The sequence below is a fragment of the Mya arenaria genome, chromosome 14, assembly GCF_026914265.1.
Source record: "Mya arenaria isolate MELC-2E11 chromosome 14, ASM2691426v1".
Classification (NCBI taxonomy): Eukaryota; Metazoa; Mollusca; class Bivalvia; order Myida; family Myidae; genus Mya; species Mya arenaria.
The window spans coordinates 26750522-26767518 of NC_069135.1; the positions used below are offsets into that span (position 1 = coordinate 26750522).

Here is a 16997-nt window from a genome sequence, read left to right on the forward strand (position 1 = left end):
GGTATTTATGGTTTTAAATTTGAAAGTAGAGTGTTGTGTTTCAATACTGACTTTCCTGCACAGTGAATTTCATGATGAAATATACATAGCATTTAATGATTATGTACTTGATTAAATTTAATGCCATTTTTGTCTTTCAACTTGTTGCATTATTGTGCAAGTTTCACTAAAGGACATCATTTACAAGCAATTAAGGGTTGAGCTCAATTGTAACTAATGCTTCACCTAGATATACTTTATTATGATATTTATTAGGGTTTTAGCTAAAGTTTATGGAAGGTTGCTGCACCCTGTCCTTTTTTGGTAGCACTGGTATATATTAACTTATGCCCTCTGATGTAGACAAGCAGTCCCTTCTGCCTTCATGGAAATAAATCTTTCAAAATCATAATGTTCAAGTTCTTCACAGCCTGATACAATATGTGCCCTTTTCTACCTTAGCACCCAGCTGTCCCTTTCTGCAGCATTGGTTCTAGTCCTTCTTAAAATCAGGCTAAAACACTATATATGTCACATAATAGTATGATCTGAATTCCAAAGCAACAGTGTAACGTTTCTGGTTGAATTTTAGGCCAGAACTGGCATGGTTTTTAAAAAGCAACCCAAAGAGTTCAATTGGGTGCTGGATACCTACCTACAAGGTGTGAAGATTCGATCATCGATTATGTAATTGAAAAAAAAAGCTGACCACGTGCCACAATTTTTTCATAAAAATATGATTTCATATCTGGGTGTTGTGCTTGTCCTAAATGTTTTTGGATTGTTTTATCGTTTTTATCGTACAATTTTGGACACCCTGTGGATATTGAACACGATTCATTAATAGATTTTGAGAAATGTTATGAAATAATTTCAGGAGATCCGTCATATCGTTTATTTACCTGCTCGATCACATCAGATTTTTACATGAAACTTGGTTGAACATTGATAAAAGGTGATAAAGTTATAAAACATTTATATAAATTCACCAAAAAAATAAAGTTATTGAATATTTATTGATTATTGATGACATTTTGTGATGCAGGTTCAGTTACTCTTGGTAAAATTCTTGAGTAGTGTCCCTTGATAAATTGAGCTAAATTTGTGTCGTTTTTTTCTGATCATGGAACAATTTTAAATTGATCTATAATAAATGAATCTACTAATTTTGATATATGTAAATACTTCTAAGACTTATCAATTTTATTTTTCTTACGCTTTGTGTTTCAAAATGAAATTGTAAGCGCAGCATTTTTATGTCAATAAATGAGAGGGTGTCACTGTTCATTTTAATGCAATCCATTATAGGTGTCAGATTTTATGGTTATTAATTTGAAAATCGTTCAAATTTAACAAAAGGAAATTACACAATGTATGTATATATTAAAATTTATTAGGTAATGTTTATTGTCATTTCGGATATTATCTGTCTTTTAAACTCGGTTCTTATCATGTCATTCAAGTGTATGAAAGTTAAAAGCCGTGGGGTATTGAAATCGGTCCCTATCCAAATATTTGTTTGAAGGATAGAAATTTAATTTGAAAGAGTGTCAAGGGCTATTGTGATATAAACCGAGATTTTATTCAAAAGTGAAAGATCGTGTATTAATCTTATCCTTGTAATAATCCTACGATGTTTGATAATGTCAGTATTACTTATTGCATGCACTCTAATGCAGGTCTACAGAAGTGAGTAACAATTCCTTATCAAGGCCCCAGGACCTTCCCTCATAATCAAGAACAAATTTCTGTTTGTTTGTCTGTTATTCATTCAATTGAATGCCTTGACATGCAAAATAATTAACCTTGGCCATTACTCAAAACTCATTTAAGATATTCACATGATATTCACATGGATTTCTTTAAGTGTACAATTGCATGCTGCCATAGATGATACGCAGATGTTTTAATATTAATTGTTGAGTAATGCCCCTTTTGAATTGAAGAATCGACAACGACAACAACAACGAACATTTGCACTGAGTCCTGCTAATGTCATGCTTGAGTCCTCTATGTTGTCTCAACTTCCATGACTTCTTCAACTGCATTGCCATGACGGACTCAGATTGAAAATAATTTGTTTCTACATTAAGCACCGAAACAAAATAGTCAAGATGGTCACCTTGCAACAAAAGGCAATGTATGTTGAAGGTCATGAAGTAGCCTTTAATTGAGCCTTTGTTTTCCTCGAATTCGTATTGTTGTATCAGCTTTGTTTCAAGTTCATGATATTACTTTCGAGGTCGCAGCAACTTACACAGGACTTTTTTCGGTGATATCGGTTCTAGGTCAAAGGTCACAGACGCACAGCTGTTTAATGTTGGAGAAACGGAATTATTTCAACAGTGAATATTAAGGTCACAGGTCTCAATTAATTCAAGGTCAAGGACAGGTTTTGGGGTTCAAGGTCAATTTAAGCCATGATTTCTTGCACAGTTGCTGGTTTCATCGGTCGTAACTGAATGGAAAATATACAGTGAGTCACATGCAAGTTGGCATATTATGACAAATGATTTGGAAATGCATTCAGTTTTCTCAGAAAGTATAACAATCAGCCAAAATTGTTTAGATGGCTACTGGTTCATTATTGATGGCTGGCTTTTCAGCTTTGGCACTAGTCATAAGTTGTGGAACCATAAAATTTAACAAGCTACTAGAGTTTATGTCTTCCAAGTTGGTTGTTCATCTAAACTGCCTGGAAATATGGCAAACACTCCGATAATTACTACTGAAAACCTGTCTATAAAGATGGCCCTTGATTAAAGATAAACAACTATAAAAACTTCAGTGTCTGAACAGTAACAACAGAACAGCATTTCAGAGGTGTAGAGCTGAAAAAGAAAAGAAAAAGAATTTTGGTATCTATGGCAACTCAAAGGTAACATCGTTTAACAACTGCTTTAAAAGATAATAGATGGGTCTAACAGTGACGTGATTGTTCAGCTCTATTCCCCATCCTTCAATGTAAGTGTTCTAACAGACATTAGAGTTTCTGAGGAAAACATCTTTCAAAGGGGAAACTCGTGTGAAGGTATATTTCGGTCAGAATTTGAAAAAGTTCAAAAGTGTATTTCGTTTTATACTGATGTGAAATGTACTGTAAATGTTATTACAATTCTATCTTGGAGGTCTTTTTTATGTTATACTCCTTCAATGGCTAACTATATATTTGAACAAGTTGTTTAATGCACATGCAGGTCATTCTCCATCGATGGCTAACAATATACATATAAAGTTTTTAAACACACAGGGGCCTAGATAAGGTGGAATGTGCCTCGGGCATCTGTTAGAACATATACGATACCAAGAATTATGAAGAAGAGGGAGAAGAAGATCGAAAGATGATATTTCATTTCTAAAATTATAACAATCATGCAATAATATATTAATAACGGTACAAGTACATTCAATTTTAATAGCACAACCTCTTTTAAGTAATAATAATAGTATAAATAATATCAAATTATTATAATAATATGAATGATAATAATAATGAGGTAATAATAATAATAACAATAATACCTTAATGTATATAAGCTTTTAAGATATAGGTTATTTTTTCCTGGCAATTAACTAACCCATAATTTCTGTGAAAATTACTGACACAATTACTTCAGCATTCTGACAAAATAGCTGAAACTACTTGAAGAACATAAAGGTATGATAAGCCAGTAGGCTTTCTGAACAGACAAACAGTTAGCATATGATGAGGTGCTGAAAAATATGCCAATTACAAATTGATTTAGCATATGCCCTGCCTTCAATAACTGAGGTGAATATCGTTTGTAAGATTTATTGATTGGTTAATAGATATTTAATAATTTTGATTTAGTGCTAGAGCTGATAACTGAAGCTCCAGAATCTTGTGTCACAAAAAAATAAATCATTCATTGATACAGTCAGTGAAAAAAATGTGCAAGGCTGAAGGCCTGGCGTTTAAAACATCCCAGTGTAATTTTAATGTGCATTGTTCAGTGAAAAGCTGTATCAGGACCCAAATTAAGTAAAGATTGTAAGGCTAAATCCTTTAAATTTCAAGGTGTATTACTTTTGATGACTTTGATGAACAGTTCATGAAAAATTCATCAACTTTGGTTCATGAACTTTTGATGAACTACATTGATGAATATTTTTTAAAGAACTTGAAGGACAGTTCATGAATGTTCATGAACAGTTCATCAGTTCATGAACTGATTCTCGACAGGGAACCCAGTTTCTGGCATAAACTGCATTTTAATAAAAGTATAATAGAAACAATTAAATCGTATAGATTCTGTTCATAACTTTATGGGTGAGGTGCTCGAGATCTCTTAAGCAGGTAGCACTCTTAAGCAGCCTATAATTAAGGTTTACATTTTTGAAATAGGGCCCAGGTGCCTAAAAATTCTCCTTTGTATTTATCGATTCTTAAATTGATCAGGTCAAAATGGCCAGTTTCTACCCACTCGATCTGGATGCACTTTCCACAATAATTAATTACTCCAGTGTAATAAACTAATTAGTCTGGGTAACAGATTGTTGAACAGCTAGTTCAGGTGACAGTTCTATCAGTGTCAGGGCAGAAAATTAAGAACCAGATTAATTAAGGTTTAAACACCACAGGTCTTGGCGATAAAAGTAATTAACTTTGGTGTCACTGCCAGTGTAGAAGATAGACACATTTCTTAATTGTCTTTAACATCAGTTGTGTTGCTTATCTATTGTATTTTGATTGAAGTTTTAAGGATTCATAATTTTTGAAATGTGTATAGGGATTTTAAGCTACAGTCTCACCAAAGCCGGAACACAGACCTCCAAAGATTAACACTGAAGAGACATCTTGATCTGGGTTGGTCCTGTATGAATTGTCCCACAATGGTCTCGAAACATCAAACCAGCCCTGACCCAACAACACATCAAAACAGGTCTACACAGAGCAAACATGGATTATCCCATTTAATACCACCATGGCAGCCTCAGAACAACCTGGACAAACATGAATGACATCCTGGATCAGTTATGGACTTCCTGACCCGGCCCAGGGTGATCTGTATCCAACATGACATGTGGGATCGTCCAGGATGAACATGGTACCACAAGGGACCTTCTCAGAGCACACATTCACACGACCGTCACTGGCAGACTATACCTCAGATTGAAAAATCCTCCCGGCCTCGGATGGCCTTGGCAGGCCTTCCAGCGTTCCTACTTTTTCCTACTTTTCCTACTTTTTCCTACTTTTTTAACAGCTTCCTACTTTTTCCTACTTTTTTCTAAAAAACTCCTACTATTCCTACTATGGAGTGCTGCATATAAGGACATAGAGTATAGGTTGTCGTGTCCGGGCTGTAACTTTCCCTTGTATGGACAGATTTTAAAATAACTTGCCACATGTGTTCCACATACCAAGACGACGAGTCGCGTGCAAAACCCGTGTCCCTACCTCAAAGGTCAAGGTCACACTTAGTGTTTATTCACAATGGAGTGCTGCATATAAGGACATAGAGTATAGGTTGTCATGTCCGGGCTGTAACTTTCCCTTGTATGGACAGATTTTAAAATAACTTGCCACATGTGTTCCACATACCAAGACGACGAGTCGCGTGTAAAACCCGTGTCCCTACCTCAAAGGTCAAGGTCACACTTAGTGTTTATTCACAATGGAGTACTGCATATAAGGACATAGAGTATAGGTTGTCATGTCCGGGCTGTAACTTTCCCTTGTATGGACAGATTTTAAAATAACTTGCCACATGTGTTCCACATACCAAGACGACGAGTCGCGTGCAAAACCCGTGTCCCTACCTCAAAGGTCAAGGTCACACTTAGTGTTTATTCACAATGGAGTGCTGCATATAAGGACATAGAGTATAGGTTGTCATGTCCGGGCTGTTACTTTCCCATTCATAGACAGATTTTAAAATAACTTGCCACATGTGTTCCACATACCAAGACGACGTGTCGCGTGCAAGACCCGTGTCCCTACCTCAAAGGTCAAGGTCACACTTAGTGTTTATTCACAATGGAGTGCTGCATATAGGACATAGAGTATAGGTTGTCGTGTCCGGGCTGTAACTTTCTCTTCTATGGACAGATTTTAAAATAACTTGCCACATGTGTTCCACATACCAAGACGACGTGTTGCGTGCAAGACCCGTGTCCCTTCCTCTAAAGTCAAGGTCACACTTAGTGTTTATTCACAATGGAGTGCTGCATATAGGACATAGAGTATAGGTTGTCGTGTCCGGGCTGTAACTTTCTCTTCTATGGACAGATTTTAAAATAACTTGCCACATGTGTTCCACATACCAAGACGACGTGTCACATGCAAAACCCGTGTCCCTACCTCAAAGGTCAAGGTCACACTTAGTGTTTATTCACAATGGAGTGCTGCATATAAGGACATAGAGTATAGGTTGTCGTGTCTGGGCTGTAACTTTCCCTTGTATGGACAGATTTTAAAATAACTTGCCACATGTGTTCCACATACCAAGACGACGTGTCGCCTGCAAGACCCGTGTCCCTACCTCAAAGGTCAAGGTCACACTTAGTGTTTATTCACAATGGAGTGCTGCATATAATGACATAGAGTATAGGTTGTCGTGTCCGGGCTGTAACTTTCCCTTGTATGGACAGATTTTTAAATAACTTGCCACATGTGTTCCACATACCAAGACGACGTGTCGCCTGCAAGACCCGTGTCCCTACCTCAAAGGTCAAGGTCACACTTAGTGTTTATTCACAATGGAGTGCTGCATATAATGACATAGAGTATAGGTTGTCGTGTCTGGGCTGTAACTTTCCCTTGTATGGACAGATTTTAAAATAACTTGCCACATGTGTTCCACATACCAAGATGACGTGTCGCTTGCAAGACCCTTGTCCCTACCTCTAAGGTCAAGGTCACACTTAGTGTTTATTCACAATGGAGTGCTGCATATAGGACATAGAGTATAGGTTGTCGTGTCCGGGCTGTAACTTTCTCTTCTATGGACAGATTTTAAAATAACTTGCCACATGTGTTCCACATACCAAGACGACGTGTCGCGTGCAAGACCCGTGTCCCTACCTCAAAGGTCAAGGTCACACTTAGTGTTTATTCACAATGGAGTGCTGCATATAAGGACATAGGTTGTCGTGTCCGGGCTGTAACTTTCCCTTGTATGGACAGATTTTAAAATCACTTGCTACATGTGTTCCACATACGAAGACACATGTGCAAGACCCATCTCCCTTCCTCTAAGGTGAAAGATACAGTGTTTATTCACAAGGGAATTCTGAATATAAGGACATAACAGTGTAGGTTGTCAAGTATGGGTGGTATTTTTTTATGTTCAGAGGCAATTTAAAATAACTTGCCATATATATTTGACACGTAAAGGCAAGATCAACTTTTCATGTACTGACCTTGTTCGTAGGTCAATGTCACATTTGGGGGCATTCGTCACATACTGTGACAGCTCTTGTTTCCTACTTTTTTGTTAGTGGCTGCTGGAAGGCCTGCCTTGGCAACAACTGAAGAATTACAGTTCTAACTCTTCATGAAAGACTGAAGAATTGTACATAGTTTCCAAATGTTCATGAACAAATGATATTCGTGAAATATAGTCACCATGTTCATGAAAAGTTCAGCTGGAACTAAAAATACAAGCTTTCATGAAGATTTTGGACCAGATACAAGCTACCAGCATGGTCATCAATACTTTTCTGAATATTTCTCAGATAGCATGGCTTTTTATCAACAATGTGGAAGCCAGTCTGAGAGAATGGAGCCATAAATATCATGTAAATGTCCACTTGCAGATTGATATAGCCCAGTGGAAGTCTGAATGTTACTAGTTGTGCAGAATGTCTGTAAATACCTCTGTTATATTGATTACCATAAATGAATAGCAAATTAATTGCCTTTCTTGCTTTTTTTTCCCATGGAAACAATGATGTTCATTTCTGAGGACCCCATGTCCCATGTTTGCTGATTCGGAAATTCTTGATAGGACATTAACTGTTGCTCTGAGCAACCATTTGGAAATTTGGGTAAGAGAAAAAACTTTCTCTCTGTTTGAAATTTATTTTGTCGATAATTAGCACGTCATTCGGTATAATCGTCCAAATTGAAAATATTGTTTTTTTCTCTCTCGTAATTGCAATTTTTACTGTATATTTTGTCTAATTTGAAAATTATTCTTTTCATTTCCTTTTTATTAATTTCCACATTTTTAATATTTATCTCTTATGTTAGTAAAGAGTTGTTATACTCAGTTTTTAGTTTATGGAAATACAATATTTATTACTACAATTATTGTTATATACGTTTAAAAGCCTACTTATGTGCTCCTCGTGCAAGGAAAATTGTGAACTTTGTAAAAAAAATCCATTACAAATAATTTTCAATACCCACTATTTTTTTATAAAATTTATTCACATGCTTTTATTAGTTTGATCTTTTTCTTGCTTTTTTTATATTTAGTGTACAAACATAGTAAGTTTTCTTTAAGTTCATTTCTTAAATAAGATGCTTCTGTTTAATGTACGCATTATTTTGTTAATCAAAATTATCTCTGTTTTCACATGTCAATAGTCAATATCTGTGTGTGTTTTTGTGAATTTTTCCTTGTCTCATATATCATTTGTGCTTTGCTGAATTTCTCAGAATGATGATTATCTTCAATACCCATTGCATAGTTGCACTCAATTACGTGATAATCAGTTAATTCCTGGGCTATTTCAAATTTTCTTCGTCTGAATATAATTGCACCTTGATATTCTAGAATGTTAAACACATGCAGTCCGAGGGGATGCAATTTCCCTTTCTTGATTACTTAAAGAATTTCTATGGATTTAAGAGTCGCAGAATGTTAAAGAATTGTTTGAAAAGGTATTCCTGAATGCAATCTAGCAGAAGGAGATAAAATGCTTTTCAAGTTTTTTCAAGAAATAATGGTCGATTTCAAGTATGGGAATTTCTGGTTAATTGAAGCATGTGTGCTTTATGTGCAGTGGTAATGACTGTCATAATTCATGGTGTAATTGTGGGTTTGGTGGTTTTGAGGTTTTGAGGGATTGGAAAATTACTGTTGACGGCAGCTGCATGTACTATTGTCTCGATGGCACTCTGTGCTGTAACTTTGCTTTTGTTATTTCCTAATGACAATTTTGTAACATGGTTTTGGTTGAAATTCTCCTGGAAGAAGTCCTTCATGAAGAATCCTTAGAAGCAATTTTGTACCAAGGAGAGATTTTTAACAGGGCAATACTGCTGTTTAAGAAATCTCTCCTAGGTATGAAAGTGCTCCTTGGAATCTTGGAGGACTTGTTGAAACCCAGACTTGGACTCATTTGTACTATTATTGAGCATTGTATGAACAATTGTTTTTGCCTGACTCTAATGGTTTAAAGTCTTTAGACACTTTCCCAGATACCAGTTTAAGCAGGATTTTTTAATGAAACCGCTACAAAGATCACTTGCTGATTCAGGGTAGAATTGGGGAGGAGGGGTTCAACAGGTGCACCAAAAATGCCCCGTTTAATTATATTATAAGACATATTAGCTAAACTCCGATGAGGGTTCCACAGAGAACAGGGCTCATGCTCCTGAGGGGCCGGGCCCTGTCGTATGGCAAATCCACCCTTGAAGATCATCCATATCCAGACTGATCAAGTTGCGTTTCTATTGTTATAGAATGGGAAATTAATTGTACAGACAAAACTCATAATGCAGCGTTGAGTGCAGCAATTAATTGGCTGAATCCGTAAAAAGGACTTAATAATTTGATCAATTTGAAAAATGATTGCACAATTTGTTAAAACATCGGTCATGTTTAAACATGATTTGTTTTGAACAAAACATTTACTTGCTGGAAAGACTTTTAACCATGATAATAGTCATGTACACATGATCACGACTACGAGTATCCGATTTGACCGTATGATGCTCCTTAACATGGTTACCGGGAAAATACATTATATAGCCTTCTTGCACAACTTAAATTCTTGAACATCATAGGATAATAATAAAAATATAATAATAAGGATAGAAATAGTATTAAAACAATAATAAAAATAATAATAATAATAAAAGATATTTATTTACCAATACATTGGTCTTTATTAGAAAAAATGGAGACAGAAATCTTCCAAATTATATTGTAATTACGGAAATAGAGAGCTTTTTCTTCCATTAGCTGTGCGTTCTAGAGAAACGAAGGTGTCAAACCAGAAATAAAACTAATGTACCATTATTGGTTTGTGAAGAGAAACTTTCTAATTTCATATTCTAATATGACAGAAGCATTATCCAGGCAATTTAGAAGATGTGCATTATAGATTACGGTTCAGTCTGTTGGGACCGTGAAATATAAATGTCTGGTGATCATGTTTGTAACTATCGACGTTTTGTTAAAACACTTTCCGCGATTGGCGTACTGTGTCAGCTATTACATGATTTCTATTGTTTTTCTAGTCAGCATTTAAAATATGAGCAAGTTTTTCATAACAATCAGCATTATTACTCCAGCAGTGTCATATTTGAATAATCTATGGATGCATGGCAGTGGGTCTTAGATGCTGGGATTTCCAGGAAATTTCCTGGATTGCGGTCTTGGACGGATGTTAATGGGGATTTAGGGATCAGGACCTGGGATTAGTGTCTGGAGATTTTGATTTATTAGAGGTAATTTAGGGATTTAGATAATAGTTTGTTTTTGGTCAGTGACCTCAAGACCTTAAAACTGCTGTGGCTTCATTTTTCATAGAATTAAGCAGGCTTATAATAATGATACTATTTGGCATATTGGCTGGGGATATATCATAGGTTTTAATGTTAAAGATTTTGAAATACCTTCAAGAACTGTATAATTCTAAATCACAACTTACATTTATTTTTCATAGAAGCCTCAGATAGGACTGAATTAAAGTCTTGAACACATTGTTATTGGATATTGAAGTGGTATTTTTTCATGTCCTTAAATTCTAGTTAGTTGAGATTCAAATTGTAGAAACTTGATTTGCAACCTATCTTAAAAGCTGAGTGAGTTGTCTGACGGTAAAATAATATGATAGACAACATTTTTTGTAGTTAATTTAAACTTATTTAACAACTGTTTTGAAGAAGGTTTTTACAACATTATATAAAATCAATCTCGTTGGCACAATGATGCGCAAGAGTGTCAAATGGTCAATCTTGTGTTGTGGGGAAAACCAAAGTACGTAGAGGAAATGCCCACTTGTCCGGCTAAGTGACCGCAAACCAAACTCACAATTACACCCGGCTAGGATTCAGACCCGGGACGCATGAATAATATAGTGACTGATGTGAAGCTCTTAAATAATGACAATGTAGTGATAGTACAGAACAGAACAGAACTTTTATTAGGAATGAACATAAACAAAAGGACAATGTAGTGATAGTAAAATTATTATCAATATATCAAAAAGAGCTAAAAATGCCCAATAAAACAGCTACATTATTTAAATGTTCAAATGACTCATTTAAAAGGTAATAAATTTTGGACCCTTTAAGACCCTTTCATCCATACCTATCTTGACAAAAAATCAGCATCTATGATTATTAATAAATTTTGGGCTATATTCTAAATAATGAATTTTCACATCTCTCTCTGTCCATTAACATGAGCGAGACTGAAGCACAAGGGTACCATGCATATGAGTTCACTCTCAAAAGCAGCAATGAATAGCAGTAAATGAGGGCTCGTTAATGTAAATTATTAGTTTTTCTTTGGTACATAGACCATTAAATATGTATTTAATATGAAACCCAAAGGTATTTTTATGATATGGGAGACCCATTCATAAAATTTGAAGAAGTTTGAGGTCAGAATATTTGCACTTAAAATATGCAGTTGAATCATTGGTTATTTTTAATGTTCATTAATTTATAAAATGCCAATGACATAACTAGACCACATTTTGAAAGCCTTTCATATAGACCTTTTCAATAAAGCATTGTTTAAGCATCATTTTATACAGTCAATGTTAATGTTTTATTATAGCAATAAGCTACGGGCCATTCATGTTATAAGATAAAAAGGGAGATAACTTTAACACCAACAGTTGTCATTTTTATCTGTTAGAACATTATTACAGTGCATATGCCCATTACTTGTCTTAGGAGATAAAATCTTTAGAAGATCAAAGAGATTTCAGATGATTTTTGTAGATATTAACTGATAAAACTATCAAAACATGGTGCACAATTAAAAGATAAAGCTGTTATAGTTATCACTTCTGTCAAGGGACACAACTTAGGCAGACTATATTTGTTTGTGATAACTTTGGTGACTCCCAGGTGTTAAATGCTAGGTATTTCTATGGTATTTTGGGTTAGAAAAACATTCAAAACAAGATGATATTTCTTTATTGTTGATAGAACGCAAGTTTTGACATATTTTTTCTAGATTTTTTCATCTGACAGTTCAGTGACACTATCTTTTGTCCATTGTCTTTCTTACAATATTAATTATTTCCAAACAGTGAGGAGCTCCTTGGTAAAGATACTGGTAACCACATTCAATATATTATATAAATATGTAACTTTTAATAAAGGGTCAACATTAAATTTCCTTTCAAGCTTTAAGGGACCAACATTTATTTATTACATCAGGGGACACACCTGTCTGAGCTTTAACAAACACCAGCTATTGATGAGGTAACGGAGAGCCCCTATGTAAGAATAGGGCTGTCTGGTCCAAATTTATGACCATCAATTGAACTGAAGAAAAGGACCTGTCAGTTTGGGTTGAAATATTACCTAAAATTGGTAGCTAGTTAAACTCCCTGTTAAAACCTATTGAAGGGTTTAATGGGGTATTTGTCAGTCCTGGACAATTATGCCTTTCAAAATTGAGGGTTCAGTTAAAATTTTGTGGAGATTTTCTTTTTTGACCAAGTGTTGACCAGGATGGGGGTTTTCAAGGGTCAAATTTTATGGGATTTGGTTGTCATGGTAACTAAGAAACAACCGGAGATAAAGGTGAATGAGTTTGAAAAAGCCGTGAAAAACATAAAATAATTTTGAAGGGTTATTTGAGTCTGCTTTGTGCTTTCCTAAACTTTTGGGCAAAGTTGGCACAAATTTACATAGATAAGTGCTTTAATTTAATTTATAATCATTGAGTTTGGACGAAATTATCTGTGAAAGTAGATGAAATGTTATGCAAGTACAAATTTAATGGCCACTGTTGGCGAGACTGTGCTTTAGACAGGTTAGGGTTACATTAGCCACTGGACCATGACCAGAAGTGAACCAGTGTGACTGATTTCAAACATCTGGGATGCAGACTATAGGATAGAGTTTCTAGAGGATGGAGTGTGCTAATGTTAAACATTAGTTAGTGGTTATGGAGATGACAATTTGATAGACTTTTATAGGTGCCTCAAACACTTGTTAGTTCACAGTGATAACAATTATTATCTACACCACAGTAATGAAGATGTTACTATGAATTTCAGTGAGAGTCCACTGATATTGAGTGAAATTTGGATATAAGAGAAGTCATATTGTTCATGTATATTATCTTCATGGTAAATTCTATGGTGGATTTTGAGACATTGTGAATTGGATATTATAAGAATGCACTAGAGTTTTGATTATTTATTGTGTTCAACTTTGTTTATATCCTTGGAGTATATTCAGACCAAATAGCCTGTGTTTGATGATTACTGAGTTCTGTCATTTGCAGATCATGGGAAAGTATTTACAGATATAAATGGGCAGTCATTTTGTTCTCTGGACATTTTAGTTAATACACGAGATAAATTTTGTGTGGGACTCAGAATTTCTGTTGGTGCTTTTTGACGATATAAAGTTTGGAGTTTTGTAACCTCTGGATTTGATCGGATCTCTAATTTAGCAGTTTTCTTCAGCACTAATAATTATACATGCAAGTAAGTTGAAGTTATGCAGTTTTGTTTCTATATAAAGGAATAATATGATATTAAAGCTGTTGTGCGTCATTAGGGTAAGAAAAATTAAGCAGCTGAGTAAGCTGGCTTAGTTTGAACAATATCTTTCATAGGCTTTATTTTTAGAGTCAGAATGACAGAGCGTGATCATAGGCTCTAGCCTCCATTGAGGTTATTTTTTCTTCGATTTTTTTTAAATAACCCAATTTTACATAAAATTATTGGAAAATGCAATTGTCAGAATTTTCGAAATATAAGAAAAAGTAAATTGAAGTAAAACAAACATGTTTGCGAAGCCATTATAGACAGAAGAAGATAAGATGGCAAGAATTGTTCAGGAAGTGGAATTGACAGATTATAATCTACCCATGTTATCAATGTCATCAGGATAAGCTATTACTGCAGTTAGGTAATCTATGAAACTATCATGGAATGCACACATTTGTCTGTCTCGTTGGACCACCTGTTTACATTGTGTCAGACTGTTGCAAAACTTCAAAACCTGCATCTCTATTATTATCTTCAATCTGCTGACTTTTTGATAGAATTCATGCTTGTTATCTTGTGAAAAGTAAGATTTGCACGTTCTCCAAGTTTGATTCTGTCCGACTTAATTAGTCTTGATCTTTTCATTTCAGTACTGATTTATGTTTAAAGTATTTGGATATGAGGACAATAAGTTAATACAATATAACAGCTTTGCTTCTCAAATATTTTGAAGAATCTTTCTTTTTTTACTTATTTATTATAATTAATGAGTGTAATGTAGTAAACGTCATACCAGAGATGAATGTCAAAGGTATGACTATCAGTCGCTTCATCAAATGAATTTTGATGAGGTATCAAACCTAATTAATTAGTACACCATCCCAGGTTTTTTTATTAGTACAGTTAACATATAATATACTCTTTGTAGAGTACTGGGAGGCTTCGTCTCCTCATTGACATTCAATTAGCATTCAATTATGACCGAGTGGTAGAAGGTTGTCAGCTTTGGTCATAAAACAAGCCATTTAAGCCCCTGGTTAACACAAGAAAGTGTTGTAGACTATAATGACAAAACATGTTGTAGATGTAGGCTATAATGAGGGGACAAGGTCAGATGATGTCGGGGCTGATGTCATTATAATTGTCTCCCCTGTCAAACAGGACACTTCAAACGGACTCATTCTGTCCCCATCTTTGTTTTTACTATTTTACAACTGTTATAGCTAAGTAAATTAGGCCGTTCTTAAAGAAAATACTTGCCCTTGCATGCGGATCAACTCGACATTCGATCAGCATTTTCTCTTTTGATTGATGGGTTTATGGTTAATAAGTGGTTCATGATAAATCGGAATGAACAAGAGTAGTTTGCTACAAGTATATATATTTAATTTTTTATAAGTTTGTCTGGTTTTTGATAAAGAAAGTTGAGGGATTTAAATTTAATTAATGATCATTATAAGCCATCAGGTCTCATATTATGACAGGTGCAAAAAGTTTAACTTCGGCCATAACTCAAAATGAGGCTAATTTGAGTTATCGCAAAAGTTAAAGTCGTTAAAGATATTCATTATATATTTTTAAAACTGGAAATTTGGTACACAATCAAGTTGCTAGAGACAGTATGCACATGTATACATAGCAATTAACTCAGTAACATGCATCGCCAAATTGTGCCTCTTTTTCAATGGAAAAACAACAACACATCGATCAGCGTTGGTGTTGGTGTTTGGTGACCCTCAGCTCTTATTCAGGGCTTACTCTGTTGGTAAAAAATGAGTTGCTGCACAGAAAAGAGCACTGCACACAAATTAGTTTACATGAATGGCCCTGCCAGTACTGATGGTCAGCAGATGAACACCACACATTATGGTCACTTGAGGTCAATTTGCTGGCCTTTAGCTCTTGGTAATAAAACTGTTGCCTGTGAGTTCTCATCCAAAGAAAGCTGGCTCCATTTGATGGTATTTGCAACCTTAACATGACTCTTTTCTTGTTTAAATATCTCAATGATCGGTCAACCTTTGTTTTACATTGTTTTAATAGCTTGCTCAGACTTTATTACTTATTCAAATTTCACAAATGATGTTCTGCAGCATTACACCAAACAAAAGGGTGTTATTAATTGTTTATTCATGGTTTATTTACTGCTTAATAATTTATCACCTAAAAGCTTATGGACAATTTATTGTGTGGTCCGATTTTCACCAAATGTTATCACATGGACATGGTACATTTTGCAAGTTATTGTTACCTTGGCAACCACTTATAAATAGGGTTCAAATCTTCACACCTTCATTTGCATTTCTCTCTTTGATGTTTAAGATTACAAGATAGCTATTAAAACTGTCAAATGTCTGATGTCCATCACTCTGGTCTCTGTGTTAGCTTACATGTCCACTTCAAATGGTTTTGAATATTTGGCTCTATTTGTTATGGATGATAAGAACTTCATTAGTAAGTTGATTTAAAGTTCATAAAGTTTTTTCACTCATGTCAGTTGCTTAAGTGAAATCTTATGGAAAAAAGTCATTTTCATATCTTTTGTTATATTTTTGTATCCACTTGAAAGTTGAAACCTTTGGCTTACCTTTTCTTCAGCTGAGGGTGGTATATATTATAAATGGTTGAGTTTGATTACAATTATGTCAACGATATCTTTCATGAATGAAGTATTGCTTTTATAAGGGTCGAATGTTAACAAAATGTTGCTTTAGTATCAATCCATAGGGCTGTAAAAATGATTTCGGGCTTCATTAATCAGAGAAATTGGTGACAAATTTGATGGATAGAGTGATGCTTGAATTTTATGAATGAATGCGTTGCCCGTCACAATATTATTTTTATGATAATATCTGGTAGCGAAAATATGCAAAGTGTGAAATTTTGTATTTTAGAGAGTTTTTATGAGATATAAAGTGTTGATATGATAGTTTGGAGTGTGTGAGTCAGTGTACTAGGTATTTGTATTATGATTGGAATATTTGCTGATGAAAGTGCTGAAATTGTTTCACAATCTTTCACAGGGTCGTAAATGCTTGTAAAATATTTATCTTACAAATTTATAATACTCTTAGTTTTAAAATGAAAGCTATGTTTTAGCAATTAGATAAGTTTTTAATTTGCAAAAAATG

The 16997-nt window shown here is 34.7% G+C and overlaps 1 protein-coding gene across 1 annotated transcript in view; it reads left to right on the forward strand.

Annotated features, from left to right (window-relative positions):
* Positions 1-16997, forward strand: part of LOC128217677 (prickle planar cell polarity protein 3-A-like) — a 62152-nt gene that overhangs the window by 11051 nt on the left and 34104 nt on the right. The window lies entirely within an intron of this gene.